The sequence below is a fragment of the Microtus ochrogaster genome, unplaced genomic scaffold (assembly GCF_000317375.1).
Source record: "Microtus ochrogaster isolate Prairie Vole_2 unplaced genomic scaffold, MicOch1.0 UNK38, whole genome shotgun sequence".
Classification (NCBI taxonomy): domain Eukaryota; kingdom Metazoa; phylum Chordata; class Mammalia; order Rodentia; family Cricetidae; genus Microtus; species Microtus ochrogaster.
In genome coordinates this window covers 390409-405575 of record NW_004949136.1, presented here as the reverse complement: position 1 = coordinate 405575, position 15167 = coordinate 390409, and positions in this window count along the sequence as shown.

Below are 15167 nucleotides of genomic sequence, written 5' to 3'. Positions count from 1 at the left end.
GATGGAGGAGGGACACTCAGGAGGATGGAGGAGGAACACTCAGGAGGATGGAGGAGGGACACTCAGGAGGATGGAGGAGGGACACTCTGGAAGATGGAGGAAGAAATGTTCTTTCAAGAGAATTACCCGGGGTCTTTAGTTGTATCAAGAGAACACAGACTGACTCTCCACCCCCCCCACCTCCACTCCTCCACCGCCTGTCTGTCACTTGGCTCCAAGCACATGTGTGTCTGCAGTGCCCAGAGCACATTCAGCGCTCTGGCCGGGTGCTCCCTGCTCTCCCACCCCTGTGTCCGAGCCTCTGTTTCAATAAGCTCTTCACTGAGAAGTCTTCCCTAGTCACTCTCAGAGCCTCCTAACACAGCACTTGCTTTTAACCCGCTTGCTCCCCGTGTGTTTTTGTACAGACATGCCATCAATGCACATGCATCCGTGCATGACACAGGGATCCCTGTGTTGTCAGAGCAAGGATACCTTTTGTTCCTCTATATGAACTGCAACCAGGGAGCAGGCACTTCATAAATGTGCCTCAGACTGAATGAATGAAGATGGAGGATGTTACTAAGTTATTAATGAATGCATTACTTATTAATGAATGTGTTATCAATAAATGAATAAAGATTGATTGCATCGTGATGTGGGAGAAAGTCTGGCATCAGAGAGAACAGTTACAGGTTCAAAAACCGATTTCCAGGCTAGAGTGTGGAGAAGTGTCCACTGAGCGAGCCAGGGCTGAACAACACCAGCCACTATTGCTCCCCACCCTGCCAGACATCTCCGCGTGTACCTGGTGTGCCTACATGGCACCCTTCCTGCCTCTCATCCACCTACACACAGATTATAGAATCCCTGCTCACCCACAGCAATCAGGGTGGGACCCCACCAAGGCCTGCTGGGAAATGGACTACAGGGGAAGTGGGGTAGATGAGGTTGGAGCAAGGTTCCAGACCGTGGCTTCAGTTCCTCCCAGCTCACAAGCTGAGATCTGCCTGACACCCTCTGGTACAAACGTGGCAGCTTCTCTCTCAGCTTCGGTGCCACCCACCCTGTTCTTGCAATGCCCATCTGATCAGGTGTTGACCCACAGAGTCAGAGAAGAGGCTACCACTACGATAGTGTCAAACACTACTATCAGGTCACCTTTGGCAGTCCTAGCCACTCACAGCTTCAGCACCCTCTTGGGGAGGCCCTGGCCCTCAGTCCCCACTGTAATATACCTTGGAGAGGCAGTAGGACCTCCTTCACCCCAGTCTACCCACCACAGACAGGTGTTCCCCGAGCAATGCCAGCCTCCACCCCTGGTCTTCTCAGAGTTCCCTTTTCTGTCCCCACCTCTTACCACCCTTTTAGCTGACCACTCGCTAATCCAGAGCCACTTCTGCGGTAGCCCTACACCAGGACATTTGCTGGTAAGCTTCTGGGAGAAGACAGTGGTGAGGCCGGATCACAGCCCCAGGGAATCTCCACTTAGAACTCACATCCCTCGGGCTGGAAAGACGGCTCAGTTGTTGAGAGCATGGGCTGCTCTTTCAGAAGACTGGGGTTTGGCTCTCAACACCCACATGGCAGTTCAGAGCTGCCTGGGACTCCAGTTCCAGGAGATCTGGTATGCTCACACAGACATAAACACAGGCAAAATACCAATGCACATAAAAATAATTACATTTAAAAAAAAAAAAAAAGAACTCCCGCCCTAGAAGCCCCTGCTGGAGAAAGAACCCTCGGTTCCCCGGGAAGAACCTCAGATGGAGACTGGGTTAGATGGGGCTGGAGCTTTCGCCCCATCTGGCAGATGTGCTTATCAGCCCACACAGCAGACTCCCGATGGCGGAGGGTGGGGCGTCTGAGATGCACACATGCTATTTCATAACAGCCAGCCTGTGCCAGACAAAACGAAATTCACGGATCAGACAGCAAGAATTTCAAGTGAAAATTATTAAAAGAAAAATATATCTTCAGGTTGATAACTGTAGATATTAAAGCCACACAGCAGGCTCAAGCAAGCAAGGAAAGGATTCAGGGAAGTGGATCAAAAGCGGTGATCCCGGGAAATGGAGACACGGAGAAGCTGGCAGGCCACATGGGAAGCTCACCCAGAGGGCGAGAGACAGACTGAACATAGAAGGGCAGGCACAGGCACAGAGAAAGGCAGAAGCTGACCCCCATGAGATCTGTGGAGGCTGAGGAACATGTCAGCAGCCATGTGGCAGTATGGACACACACGCCAGAGGATACCCACCCAGAAAGGAAAAGGTGGGTGTTTGAGAAGCAAGAAAAACCCCAGAATGTCACAGTCTGAGAATAAAAGACATTCTCCGCTGGAAAAGCTCATGGGGGGACTGCAGAATGAGTTAAAAATATAAATTAAAACGCATATCCAACTTAGACACATCAGAGGGCAATTTAAGTTGATCAAAGGAATGAGAACAGCTTTAAAATGTTCAGAAGAAAAGCAGGGGTTGGGAGTGAAGCTCGGTTGGTGTAGGGCTGGCCTGATTGGCAGAAGGCCTTGGGCTCAGTCGCAGCAATGCATGGACCAGGCGTGGTTGTGGGCAGCTGTCATCCCAGCACTCAGGAGATGGAGGCAGGAGAGTCAGAAGTGCAAGGCTAAGTTCAGCTACATCAAGTCTAGCTTGGGCTGCATGAGATCTTGTTTGAACAATAACCAAAAAAGCGGGGAAAATGGAGCCAGCAGGATGTCTGTTGACCAGAGTTTGATCCAGAGTCACGTATGGTGGAAAGAAAGATCCACTCCAGTGGGTTTTCATACCTCCACATGTTTGCCTTGGCACACATGTTGTGTGTGCACCCATACACATATAAAAATGTGCACAATAAATAAAAGCTTTATTCAAATTATAAATTATTGGAGTGAAGGCAGTTGACATACAAAGAAAGATTCAGCATAAGTAGGAAAGAGAATGACCTAAGGGCCTCGACTCATCTGCTAAGACATGAGTTGAGAGGGAAGGGGTCTCACTCCCAGAATGGGGTACACCCACAAGGATGCAGACAGTGTAAGAGAACACCCAGGCACACTCAGACACCAGAACACACTCACTGGGCCATGCCAACGATACAGGTTGCCATGTATAAAAACCCACATTAAAAAATAAAATGGCAGAAGAAAAGTCTGGTTTATCAGGGTCTAAACAGGCTCTCAGAACACCGGAGACTGCTGGGACCGTTACAGCAAACACGCTGAAGGGAAGCACAATTCACAACAGAAAACAAAGGTAACTTGGAGGGTGAGGGTGACCTCAGGTGAGCGTCAACACAGGGCATGGACTCTAGGCAAAGGCGAGACCTGGGTCCCTCAATCCCTCCTGGATGTGTCTGACACACCGGGACTGCAACCTCAGAGAAGAGGGTGGTGAAAACATCCACCTCCCAGCGAGGAGGCCGTGCTGGCCGTTTTATGTCAACATGACACAACCTAAAGTCATCCACATGGAGGAGCCCTCAACTGAGAAAACACCTCCGTCAGGTCAGGCAGCAGGCAAGCCTGTGGGGATTGATGTGGGGGGGGGCAGTCCACTGTGGGTGGTGCCATCCCTAGGCTGCCAGTTCTGAGTTCTATTAGAAAGCAGACTGAGCAAACATGCAGCACCCCTCCATGGCCTCTGCATCAGCTCCTGCCTCCAGCTTCCTGCCCTGTTTGAGTCCCTGTCCTGACTTTCTCCAGTGTTTTATCAAACCCCAGGAGTAACTACTACATCCCGTAGACAGTGATACCCTTCAGGGTCTTCAGAAAGGCTGGAGGAGCATACAGTCGACTCCAGCCCACAACTCTCCCATTCCCCAAAGCCTTGCACAGGCCATTCCTGAGCACTTACATTAACAAGAGACTCCTCACACACACTTCCTGCCTGATAATGACCCTCTACCTCCTGGGGGGTGGGCAGAGCACTGGAACCAAGGCTTGCCAGAGAGTCTACCACCCTTGCTGTTAGGATCCATTTCCATGAACCCTCAGCTCCAGGTGTTTCTATTCCCTTGAAGACAGGCCCCAACTGTGGTTCCCCGCCCTCCCCTCCAGAAACTTCCATGATAGTGGGAACAATTAGCGGTTTCCTCTATTAACTATTTAGAAAGGTCTTTACAAGTAAGTCTTTTATTTTTTAAAAGGTTTATTTTATTTTTACTCTATATGTGAGTGTGCATGTGCATGTGAGTGCAGATGCCCTCTGAGGCCAGAAGGGGGCAGCAGATCCCTTGAAGATGAAGCTATGGGTGTTGTGAACTTCCATCATGGGTACTGGGAACCAAACTCAGGTCTTCTGCAAAAGCAGTATGTGTGTTTCACCAGAGCCAACTCTCCAGCCTTCCCCATCCAAGGCATGAGTTTAGGGACACTGTGAATCTAACCCATGACAGGCTCTACACCTTACCATCCGTGGCAGGGTTGGAACTTGGACCCTGCAGCCTCTGCACCATTGTCCACAGGGCTACTTGCTCTGCCATGATACAAGTGGCCTGTGTGACATGTATTGATTCCAACAATAACCTGCAGATTGTCAGGCAAGGCCAAGGAAACTCACTTCCCTTGTACCCTGTCTTGGTTAAGGTTATTATGGTAATGAAAAACCTTGACCAAAGCAGCTTGGGGAGGAGCAGGTTTATTAGGCTTCTGGTTCCTGAGGGAGAGTCCATAACACTGCAGAGGCATCGTGGCAGGAGCAGGAAGATGGCGGATCACATTTTCCTCTACACACAGGAAGCAGAGAGACAAAAAAGGGAAGTAGGGTAACGCTATAAAACTCAAAGCCTGCCCCCAGTGACATACTTCCTCCAGCAAGACGCTACCTCTTAAGAACATTCCACAACCTTGACGAACAGCGCCACCAACTGGAGACCAAGTGTTCAAACAGTTGAGCCTGTGGGAGACATTCCTCATCCACCCCTCCGTAGGCAGTTAAGGCCAGCATAGGTCTTGCATTGCCCTCCACTGAGCTTTTGGAGGGCAGGGATGCTAGTGGTGACTGACATGATCAAAGTCTAAAGCAGATCCCATTAAAACAAGAGCAGTAGCGTTGTCAAGACGATTCAGAGGGTACCACTGCTTGCTGCCAAGCCTGATGACCTGAGTTTAATCCCCAGGTACCACAAAATCAAAGGAGAGAAGCAGCCCCTACAGGTTGTCCTTCTGACTGCCACATTGGCCAACTGTATCATGTTACACCCTTCCCCCAGCTAAATAAGCAAGGAGAAAAGAGAGTGGTCCCTCCCAGCACACCACAATGCCAGTGAGCTGCAGCATTTGCATGCCTGCTGTGTGCACCTGAGGTCCAAACCAGCAGAAAGGGAATCAATAGCACAGCCACTTCTTTGTCTTCTGAATAGCATGGGAAGGATCTGAGCGGGGACACTGTATTCCCCTGTGCTTCTGTGCATAGGAATGTGGAGAGAACAGCCTTCGCGCCCCCACGGAGGTCCACAGGTGCTGTCAGCCTCCCTGGCCTCCACTCCAGGCCCACCCTGACGGGGTCCACCTGCGATACTGTCCTGGCGCACAGTCCTGGTGTTAGATTCCTTCCTGTGCCTGGGTAAGCTCTGATTACGTCTCCATCAGCTGGATCAACTGCAGAGCTATCTATGCAAACTAGCAGTTAAAATGCCATAAATAACTCAATTGGCCACTTCACAGGAAGGTTATTTCTATCCCGTACAAAAGGGCTTATGTAACTCCCATGCAGAGCAGCGGGGAGGAAGCTTCACGCTCTCCTCTCTGGGTGGACTCTCTGTGTGGAGTCAGCTCTGAGCTCTGGACACAGCTCAGAGGAACCCGAACTCCTCGTCACACCCCTTCCTCCACAGGGACTCCTCCAGCTACTGCTGAGAGGAACAAGCTAGCACGGAACACTCAGGCATAAATCAGCCACTTCCTGTCACCTCCCATGGTCCAGTTGGAGCCTCTGTCCTCCACGGTATCGGAGAGGGAGACTCACTGTGTGTCTGGTGCCAGCCATCTTTAGCAGGACTGTGCCTGCACTGATTTCTGCACATCCAGCAGATGGTGCTGACTGACAGCCAGGGCACAGCCATCTCCTTGTCTTGGTTGGTGCAAGTGACTTCGTGGCACGCTCCCGGCTTCCAAGAGGGCTGACGTTGGGGCTGTGAATCCTGCTCATCCCTGAAAGTCACCATTTTCACCGCCGTCAGCTTACCTCTTTCTTCACCCTCCCACCTGCCTCAGCTCTCTCCAAGGAGTGGAGACCACACTGCTGCTTTCTCAGACCTGAAGAGGCCATTTGCTCGCAGGCTCCCTACTCACCTGCCATGCGGTATGAACCCTAGTAGCTCTTGAACTTTCCGGCTTCATTCATGAGCCCACGGCAACCCTGACAGAAGGAGCCAGGAGCAAGTCCAACTGGTACCTCAACAAAGTCCACCCTCATCCTCAGAGTGCTTTGTGTGGGTCTCAGACACCCAGGGCTTCTCGGGTGACAGGGACTGACTCCCGTAAGTGACAATGCTTTAGAGCTCAGATAACAAGTCTATATGAACCAGAGGACACATGGGACCTGGGGACCCAGGACCAGTAACTCTACGAGAGGGCCCAGGAGGTGCTGGGACATGGTGTGGACCCCATCTCTGGGTGACACAGATGCTGGTACAAGCTCCACAGAGAGGGGCAGTGGCTCTGGAGAAAACTAAATTACTTAAGACAACAGTGTTCTTACCCCAGACCACATTAAGAATCCTGAATCACCACTGTGACAGTCAGCCCCCAGTCCCTTCTCTGAGCTGAAAACTTGGTTGCTGCACCCTGAAAGTACCTAAAGGAGCCTGCTATGGCTTGTGTGGGAGACGTCCCCAAACGTTCACGTCCTAGAAGTTTGAGCACCCAGGAAGCAGAATGAAAAGGTGACAGAGGCGGGGTCAAGGTATTAGTTCACGGGGGTCATTTAGAAGAGCATCTGTGGGCCCTCAAAAGAGAACGGTTCTTAAGAGTAAGGGCAACCCCTCCCTTCTGTAGTCTCCCGCTTTTCCTCTCCAACCCTCTCCATGTGTGACGTGATTCATCACCAGGTCCTCACCAGCCGCCATGGATTCCAAGCCCAGTCCAGCAGCCCTGGACCACGGCCCTCCCTCTCTGCATTGCTTTTGGCAGCCATGCTGTGGTTCAGCCTTCTTTCTCTGGCACTCCCTGACTACAGTGACTTCGTTTCTTCCCCCTCCTGGATCTCCTTCTCAGGCTCCTGCCTTCCGATGACAATTCATCACTCTGGATTTAAGAACTGTTTGCTTGCGGATTGCCCGTGTCATTCTCCCTGCATTATTTGCCTTTCAGCCTGAAGTTATCAGCCAGGTTCCAGAGACGGCCTCAGCCTTGCCTCCTTCAGGGCCTCCCAGGCCTGGGCTGTCAGTCTTCATTAGGTTTGCCCAGTCTGAGAAGTGCCTGGGTGGAGGAAATTCCCAGGCTGACTCTAATCCAGACATAGGCAAAACCTAAGAGCCCCTCTTTCTATGGAGGCCAAAGTATGGAGATGCAGCAAAGGACAGCTTTTGACATTGGAATTGCTGCCAGGATGAGTGGCTGGGGCCAGGGCTGCTTCCTCGGCCCTTAGAGGGAAGACTCCCTCAAGGAGGCTCTGCTCCTGTGAGCTCTTTCCTTCACACACACACACACACACACACACACACACACACACACACACACTCCTCATGGCTCTCACCGCTCTCTCCTTCACACACACACACACACACACACACACACACACACGCACACGTATGCAGCCCTTCCCATGGGGTACTGCCCTGAACTCCAGGAAGGAGGCCAATGTTGTGGCACAGTAGAATGAGAGCTAGCTTGAGTCCTGGACACTTCTGAGTGACGGTATGGAAGAATGATGGCATTCACACCCATTCAGACCACCTCTTCCTCCTCTTTCTCTTTCATCCTTAAACATCTCTTCATCCTTCCACGTCACTCAATGTGAAGTCCAGCTTCAGAATGCCACCATCAGTTAGCCCAACCACTGCCATTGGTGGGCATCTAATACCAGCACTACCACGAGCCCAGTTCACAAAGTCTTCCACTCAAGGGAACTCTTGTATGAGTACCAGTGTGTTCACCGCAGCCACAATGTACAGTTGTGAGCCTCTGAGACCTGGATCGCTTCCATGACTCCAGATAGCTCAGCATGGAACCCCAAGACACCTGCCTGAGAATTCTTGAGCTCCTAAACTGGCTCCTTAAGGTGCTGTGTTGCTGAGATACTGACTTCCCTAGCAGGACTTAGGAGCTGAGACCTTGCCTTCAAGGAGCTCTTCGGATAGATGGTGGTCCTCCTTCATCAGGACCATCTGAGACCCGAGGCTGTAAGATCATCCTCCTGCTTCTACCATCCCTTCCTGGGCTCTCCCATCCAAACCCAGTCAAAGCTGCCTCCACTACTGTCAGCTTGTCAACTTGATGCATCCAGAACCACCTAGGAGACACACTTCTGAACATGTATGTGGTGAGTTTCTCTATCACATTAAATGGGGTCCAAAGAAACAGTGAAATTGTAGGTGGCACCATTCCATGGGCTGGGGTCCCAGATAAATTGGAGAAAATGAGCTGAGCTCCAGCGCTCATCTGTCTCCACTTTCTGAAAGCAGATGCACTGTGACCAGCTGCCTCGTGCTTCTACGGACACCTCGCCTCCCACCAGGACATCCTGTATGACATAGCTGTGAGCCAAAGTAGATTCTTCCTCCACAGACTAGCTCCTGCCACTTCTGCTAGGCATTTTGTCAGTGAGAGAAGTGAGAGAAGCAGCCAATACTATTGCCGTGAGCTACATCACAGCCTCCACCTCTGCCCTCCAACTGGAACAAGACATTCTAGATACCTGGTCCTGAATTCCGGAAACTTCCCTTTTACCTGCCAGTCCTGGAGGCCCTCCAGAGGTGCCACAAAGGTCTTCACCTCCAAAAAGTTCTCAAAGATTGATACATATGTTCAGTCTCTGCCTCTTCTTACCCTCAGAAAAAGGCATGGAGGGCAGAAGACAAGGGGTCCTGGCTGTTCTTCCCCCACCACCTGATAAATGGGGACAGGAGCCTTGAGGGAGCCAGAAGTCTGTAGTTCCTTGGAAACTCCACCCTCCTTCCCAGGGCCTTAAGGATACTTGTGTCTCCAGCACACACCCACGTGGTCCACCTGAGGTCCCCACCTGTGACCTTTGCACATCTGTTTTTGCTTCTCTTGCACCCAAGCTCCTTCCCCTTGGGGCCTCCAGCCTTCTACCAACCATGTCTTTGGAGGAGGTGCCTGTGTGTGATTGGGGTGCAGGACTTGGCAGGGAATATCTATCTCTTCCACTGGGAGCAATGGTTTGGCTTTCAGTCGATCTGAGAACATGAGCTTTGCAGAGGCAGGAGCCAGACTCTAACTTCATTGGCCGAGGAGTCCAGAAGCTGTGCAAGATTATCAGAATTAGATAATGGTCTAACGGCACGTAGACTTAGTGGCAGTGGTCCAGGTGAGAGATTGGAGGTTCCCATGAGCCTTTGCAACTGGAGTGAGGAGTTCATAGACCTCGCCTGACAGTTGTTGGGGGAATGTCAGGGGGTGGGTAGGGTGGGACCTGAGCTCTTCTCTGTACCCACAGCTACTTGGTTGCCTACAGGACACAGCTGCTTCTGCAGATCATCACGGCCCAGCAGGAGACTCAATGCAGGCAGGAGGGTGAGCATGAGATCTTCCAGCCTTACCCTCTGTGAGCGAACAGGAGGAGGGTGAGGAGTTGAAACTCACAGGCAGTTCTGGAGAACTCCCTAACCCCAGGGATACCCCAATTCCTGTCTTCTTTTCTATCCTACTTACGGGAGGGAAGGGGGACATGGGATGGGCCAAGGAGGGATTCAAAACTTGCCAGCATCCAGTCACTCCCAGGAAGTGCCCTGTACTGCCTTCCTCTGCCCAGTGTTGTCAGGGAGGATGCTGCTTGGTGTGGCCTCCCTGGCTGGGGAAGGTGCCAGGTGAAGAAAGGGTTCTTATCAAAGTCAGCATTTTCCTTTGGAGGCTCTGAATTTCTCAACAGAAGTTCATTCCCCTGCAGAAGCATAAAAGCAACTAATCAAAAGTATCTGGGAAGCTAGGGGAATCCGCCAAGAGCAAGAAAGAATGGCCACTGGAGAGATGCACAGATAGACCACGAGTAGCCATTTTTTTTCATAAAATGGCTTACGCACATGTATGTATGGTGTGATAGCCTGTGCTTGCTCCAGCATGTGTGTGGCGGTCACGTGACAGCTGAGTGTCTGCTGGACTACATGCTTCAGGGTGGCTACTGCACAAGCTTCTAGGCTATTCTCTGTCTCTGCCTCCCACATCACGGTGTACCTGGTTTTCCCGCTGCGTCCACCCTACCCAGTTTGTATACGTTCCTGGCTTGTACTTTAAGCACTTTAACCCACTGAGCCATCTCCCCGGGCCTGGTCATGCTTTTATGTGAGAAAAACTAGCAAGATGGTGCGGGTGGGAAGTAGGGACACAGGAGGGCCAGCTGGGGGAGCTGGGTGGGCACAGTGCCACTACTCCAAAGCTATGGCCACCCTTCCAAGGACATAGAGGCCCAGGAAGGGGGGTTCCAGCACACTGGACCCTCTGGGGTGCAGAAGGACATTTGATGAGCCTCCTGGGTGCATCCCCAGAACTACAGCAGAAAACCAGGAAGGGGGAAAGGGAAGGGAAGGGAAGCTGAGGAGGAGGAAGGTAAGGCAGGGGGAGAGGACGAAGGTGAGGAGGGAAGGAAGGTGAGGTGGAGGAGGAGAAAAAGGAGGAGAGACCTAATGTTAGGTATTTTATAACAACCAAACATGATGGACTAGGACACTCCGCCACTTCTAATATTTAAAACATCTTCCAAGCGGTGGAATGTGTCTGACCCTATCGTGTATGAATCCTGGTCTATCATTTTTATCCCATTTCGAGATACACAGGCACCCAACGAGTCTCTCTGCTCTCTGTCACGCTTTAAATGACAAACAAGTCTATGGCAAGCCCTGTAGAGTACTCCTGGCTTGTCATTCCCCTTCCTCCGCATGTACCACCAGCCATTAACATTTTGCACACAATAGCAAAAACACGATCCCTCTGGAATTTATAGAGATGGCTATTTTAATCATCTTTTATGGTGTGTCTTAATTATATATCATTTTTAATGACAGTTGAAGAAATAAGTTATTTCAGCTGACACTTTTATGACCTATTTAATATCGCAGATCAGGGGTTTTATTGTATTGCATTCTGGGTGCTATACACAAACTCAGAGAGTGGAGGGAGAGTTGCCTGGTGGAGCCGCACGTGGTGGGGAGGGAGCAGGCTGCTCTTACTGCAGAATTCTTCCAGATTACATGGTGTACCCGGGGCTCTCATTTCTGGGTCTGTATAATAATTGTAATTTTACCACAAAAGCTGAGTGTTGGATAAAAACTTCACTTCAGGGGTAATTTAATTTAATATAAAAGCTCTGCCCGGGGTCAATGTTACAGAAAAACAGATCAGAGAGACAGTCTTCCACTTCTGACAAAGCCCCTCTCGCTCTCACAGATGACCTGCTATGTTCTGTGGAGCCAGGCAATATGATTTCTTAATATCACTTATGAACACAAGGGAAAAAGTAAAGGAAAAGACTCAAGTGTGTGGATGTTTGGTGTGCATGCGTGTGTGTGCGTGCATGTGTGTGTGTGCATGCGTGCATTTGTGTGTGCATGCATGTGTGTCTGTGTGTGTGCGCACGTGTGTGCATGTGTGTGTGCATGCATGTGTGTCTGTGTGTGTGCATGCATGCATGCACCCCCTCATATGCACAGGCACAAGCATACATAGGGGCAGGTGACCCCAAATTCATGTGTATGTGTGGAGGGCAGAGGACAACGTCAGGTGTCATGCTTTAAGCTGTCCACTTCTGTCCAGAACAGGGTCTCTCACTGGTCTGAAATTTGTCTACGAATCCATGCCAGTCAACCAGTGAGCCCAGGAGACCTGCTGGTCTCTGCCTCCCCAATGCTGCAATTACAAATGTGTGCTGCCTCACCTGGCTTTTCCTTGTTTGAGTATTGGAAACCAAACTCAGACCATTGCCTAGTTGAGCAGTGTCCCATCCCAGGGCTCATGAATCATCAAACCAATGATGTCCTGACCTCTTCTCAAAAGTTTTGAACATGAGACAGTTCTAAACAGGACTACCCCTTCCGGACCCCCTGCACAGAGCACGTTAGGGCTGAGCAGGACACACCGGAGCTGGCCATGTGGCTCCCTCCCACAGTACCGAATCCCAGGGCTCCACCCTTCTCAGTCTGTTGGATTTCTAAGGAAGGCAGCACCCAGGGTTGTCACAGGCTCTGAGCGGAGGAGGGTAACAAAGCTCATGGTTTCCCTGGTCATTTCTGCACTTACCATGTATGATGGCTATTCTAGGTTGTCACCACAACTATATTTGTAATTAATTAAAACCCGAATGCTGGGAACACCTGTGAGGGATTCCTTTTTCCTTAATTAGATCATTTGAAGTGGGAAGACCCACTTCTAATCTGGATGTTTGAGGTGGAAAGACACATCTTTAATCCAGATTCTAGGGTAGGAAGATCTACTTTTAATCTGGGCCACACCTCTGCTGTGCTGGCAGTCTTGGAAGAAGGAGGCCAGCACTCTCTTTGCTGCTTGCTCTTGCTAGCAAGTCCATTCCTTTACTGACATTAGAGCCTACTTCTTTGGGATCTGAAGACAGGCTGAGAAATCCAGCCACACAGATTGAACACCTACTGGATTCTTGGACCTTCTGTTAGAAGACAGCCATTGTTAGATTAGGGGGACCACCGCCTGTAAGTCACCCTAATAAGTTCTCTGTATACAGAGATTCCTTCTACAAATTCTGTTCCTCTAGAGAACTCTGACTTATCCTCCATGTTTCTCCCGCCAGGTCCTCTGCTTGCCGATGCAGTATGAATGCCACCATTAGCTTGCTGTCTCCTAGACACTGAGAATCCGGATGTGTGCTTCTGGCCAAGATCTCCTGAGGCCTCATATGGTGGCTGCCACCAGATAGGCCATGGTTGGGCCCAGATGCTGAACACACTCAGGGACCCCAAGTGCAAACGCAAGCAGAAGTTCTCAGCAAGGCCTACTAGACAGGAGGGGAGAGCTTGGCTATAAACAGGCCTGAGGCAGATAATCCTCACAGGAGGGTCCTGAAGAGGGGAAGTCAATGTGTCAGTGAGACCCACAGGAGCTGGATGTGCTGGTCACATCTGTGGCTATCCAGTGAGGGAGTGGCACAGATGGACATCCAGTGGCTTGTGGCTTTGCTGTGAGGTGTGAGAAGTTGGTGCCTCTAGGAGGCCTTCTCTTTCAGGAGCACAAGGCATGCATGTTCAGGAAATAGGCTGACTCAGTGTCTGGGGAAACCGCAGTCAAGGCATCAGGTTACACACCCCAGGATGGCAGCTATCGGCTGGCTCCTGCTACTTCTCCATCAGAAGCAGGAGGCAGCTTTCCACAGAGCTCCAAGGAGAAGGGTGTGATCCCACCCACAACAGCTTGTGCAAACATTTAAAAGCATGATGACTTGTCTCCAGAAGTGTGATACCATGTTTGTGCCTCCCTCCTGCGCTATAACCACCTTGACTTGCTGGGAGAGCTGTCTCAATGCTCCCATATCATGTACTGCGGGACCACGTGAGCCTGCCAAAGGCCGCTCCTCGGACAACCCCCCACGTCCTTTCTTTTTATTTATTTACTTTTATGGACATGATTGTTTTGCTTGCTTGTATGTCTATGCAGTACATGTGTGTTTAATGTCTACAGAGTCCTGAAGAGTGTCGGACCCCTTCAGACAGGAACTGCAGTCAGTTGTGAGCTGCCATGTGGGCGCTGGGAACTGAACTACAGTCCTCTGGAAGAACAACCAGCGTTCTTCACTGCCAAACTGTATGGTCAGTTTCCTTGGCCTCCCTCCTCCACACCCTTTCTTACTTCACAGCCAGGCTTGCAGGTGGCAATTGCCCACACAGGGCCAGAGATAAATTCAGCATTGTACCAAGGGGCAGAAAGAGCAGAACAGCCAGCACGGACTCAGTGCTCGGATGCCCTCTGCCTTCACGAACTCCTTCCCCTGCAGAGTCCGGAGGACGGTGAGAGGAAGATGCTCTAACCTCACTCCCCAACACCCCATCTCACCGAAACACCAGGATGGTGGTCTGCGAGCACCATGGGTTTGTTCTCCATATTCCAGAAAGCAAGTCTACATCTAGGCCCAGCAGTTTGGCCCCTGCGCCCCATGGTCAGTAGTCAACTCCCTGGCTCCAGACCCCTCACTTTCATTCTATGGATAGCCTTGAAGAAGCTTCTTAAACTGTGGGTTGTGACCCAAAATGGGGGTGTTGTGTGAGATTCAAAAACTTTGGCAATATTTTATTTTTTTAGTGATGTGTGTTTTCATTTTAGTGATATACATATACATACATACACATGTATACACAGAGACAAATATCATGCACGTGCATGTACACACACACACACACACACATGCACGCACGCACACACAGATGCAGTACCCTTTGATGGCATCAAATCCCTGGAGTTGGAGATACAGCTGGTTGAAAGTGGTCTGATGCTGGTGCTGGGAACCCACCCTGGGTGCTGGGAACGCAGCTTGGGTCCTGGGAACCCACCCTGGGTACTGGGAACACAGCTTGGGTCCTGGGAACCCACTGTGGGTCCTGGGAACCCACCCTGGGTCCTGGGAACGCAGCTTGGGTCCTGGGAACCCACCGTGGGTCCTGGGAACTCACCCTGGGTGCTGGGAATGCAGTTTGGGTCCTGGGAACCCACCCTGGGTGCTGGGAACGCAGCTTGGGTCCTGGAAACTCACCGTGGGTCCTGGGAACCCACCCTGTGTTGAAATAAGAGCAGCTGGGCTGCGTCCCCAGCACCCGGCCACCCACATGGCTAGCTTAGCTTATGCCCCGAAATAATTACACGGAAACTGTATTTTTTTAAACACTGTCTGGCCCCAATAGTTCCAGCTTTTTATTGGCTAGCTCTTACATATTGATCTAACCCATTTTTATTAATCTGTGTAGCCCACAAGCTGGCTTACCAGGAATGATCTTAACCTGCATCTGTCTGCAGTGGGACAATCATGGCGACTCCCTGACTCAGCTTCTTTCTC